Genomic DNA, 2500 nt, shown 5'->3' with positions numbered 1-2500 from the left:
CATGTCCGTTAAATGTCGGCATTATTATCTCCCGAGGGAGCTCACAGTAGTCATCATCTCTGCTGTTCCTTCCCGATGCTAACACTAGCACGGCACTCTCGCTACTCGCATGCTTCATCAACAAACAACACCGGGCCCACCCTGATGGTGTTCATATAGTAGCGGGAGACTTTAATAAGGCCAATTTGAAGACTGTACTCCCGAAGTTCCACCAGCATGTTAAGTGCCCAACAAGGGGAGAGAACACTCTTGATCATGTTTATTCGAACATCAAGCACGGGTACAGAGCCATTCCCCTCGCCCCCCTCGGCCAGTCAGACCACCTGTCTTTGCTGCTCACACCTGCGTACACCCCTCTCAGACGCAGACACAGGCCCACCACGATGACTGTTAAAACATGGCATGAGACCGCCTGTGACGGAGCAGCTCCGTCAATAAGGACGGTACAGCATGGTCCCGGGGACGCAATTGCGCACACTCATGCACCGCACATTCCCATACTGATGCATTCAATTCCATCTCGTTTAATACATACGCACCCACCTGGCACCACATCAATACCACGTCAGTCACAGTTTTAATAGAGCGACCGAGGGTGCACACTTGGTAGTTTTATTATGAATGGAAGCATACATGGACACACACACGCGCGCACGTTCAATTTAACACTCACCAGTCACGAGACGCGGCAGATAACAGCCACGACATAGAGGAAGACCAAACAGCGGGGGAGCTTCCGCGTTTCTTAAATATGTTTGTTTCGCGTGACAATTATGTCAGCTGATGCCCAAGGGGAGGGGCGAATCGTATATATAGTAAGTTGTTTGGAAAGAGAGGGGATGAGAGGTGCTGCAGTGAAGGTAGTACTGGAGAGCGAGACAGTGACGCATTTTGCAACGTAGCTGACATGGTAGTTGTGGTTGAACTCCATTCAGTGGTTTTGTAAATATGTAGAGAGACACCCTTATTTTTGTAAATTACTATATTGTCACTTTTTCTGGGTTTTTGGACTTTTTGGGGACTTTTCACTGTGTTGCACTTTGGAAGGGCTGCACAATAAACATCACTGTTGCACATATTCTGGCTACGCCATTTGTTTTGGAGGAGGTCAAAAAGGAACCCGCGACATATGGTGTCGGAAGTGGGATGGCTAGCCGGAAACAGACAACCCTCCTTCCAAGGCAGCGCACAAGACTGTCATCCCCCCAATCCCAATCACCTGGGTCGTCATCATCAGAGATGGATGAAGAGTCAAAGCAATCTGCAGCTGCCCCAGTTGACACAGCGGTTACACAACCAGGAGAGGAACTGATAACGATGATGAGTCTTTTTGGCAGCACAAAATAGGAGAGAAGAGATCCTGTTGGCAGAAATGAAGGGCCTGAGAGCTTCTCTTTCTCATGGCGACTACAACCCTCAACAAGCACTCACTCCACCCCCACAACGTGGTGCAACATCAAGCACAGAAACTGCTAGCAGTCCCAGGCTACCTCTGCCAACACCTGCACCTCGTCATTTGCAGCAGATGGCACCACAAGATTCATCTTCGTTTCAGCTGCCAGGTGTTAGCAGCCAACCTGAGCAGTCAAGTCCAGACTTTAGGTGTTACTCAGATCCCAAAATACCCCAATATCAAATGGGGGAGGACATTGAAAATTATTTACTGCGTTTCGAGCGCATGGCCAGGACCTGGAAATGGCCTGAGAGTGAGTGGGCGTGCCGACTCATTCCATTGTTGTCTGGGAAGGCACTGGAGGCCTATACCGCAATGGATGAAGAAAGGGCCCACTGCTACCACACCCTAAAAGCAGCACTGCTGACAAAGTTTGATATCTCGCCAGAGACTTATCGGCAGCAGTTCAGATCCACTACAGTACCCCCTGGTGAAAACCCCACCGAGACCTACCACCGCCTGAAGGGGCTCTACCGACGCTGGATTCGACCAGAGCAGCGAAGCAAGGAGGAAGTCGGTGAGGCGATCATCCTGGAGCAGCTATTCGTGTTCTTCCAGCAGAGGTGAGGACCTGGGTGAAGGAGCATGAGCCAACTGAGGGACTCCGCGCTGCCAAGCTGGCCCTGCAGTACCTCAATGCACGCAGAGGAGGACCTCCTACACGACCCGGCAACACACACCGACCAGCTAATCCCCAACCTCAGCATAGACCAACCTGGAGAGAGCCCAGCCAGAGGTTACCAGGTAGCTCCAACTCAGCCCCGCACCCACCTGGAATCGGTAAGGACTTTCTTTGTTTCTACTGTCAGCAACCAGGCCACAAGGCTTCAGTGTGCCCTGTTCGAAAAACTAAATTGGCTGGTGCCCGCTATGTTCCCCGCCCCGAGGGGGGAACCAAACAAAAGAGATTACAGCGTATTAAGACAGTGACTATTATGGACCAACAAGTGAATGCATTATTAGACAGTGGCAGCTTCATGTCGTTAATTAGACAGGATATTGTGCCAATAACCTGTGTGAACTATGGGAAGCAGGAAGACATTCGAT

The 2500-nt window shown here is 50.7% G+C and overlaps 1 protein-coding gene across 4 annotated transcripts in view; it reads left to right on the top strand.

The window, feature by feature from the left end:
• mrpl37 (mitochondrial ribosomal protein L37) overlaps positions 1 to 2500 on the top strand; it is a 65694-nt gene that overhangs the window by 15977 nt on the left and 47217 nt on the right. The window lies entirely within an intron of this gene.

The sequence above is a fragment of the Idiotropiscis lumnitzeri genome, chromosome 12 (assembly GCF_059441095.1).
Source record: "Idiotropiscis lumnitzeri isolate Australia: NSW breed Sydney's pygmy pipehorse chromosome 12, RoL_Ilum_1.0, whole genome shotgun sequence".
NCBI classification, from domain to species: domain Eukaryota; kingdom Metazoa; phylum Chordata; class Actinopteri; order Syngnathiformes; family Syngnathidae; genus Idiotropiscis; species Idiotropiscis lumnitzeri.
This window is presented reverse-complemented; position numbering and strand designations above follow the sequence as displayed.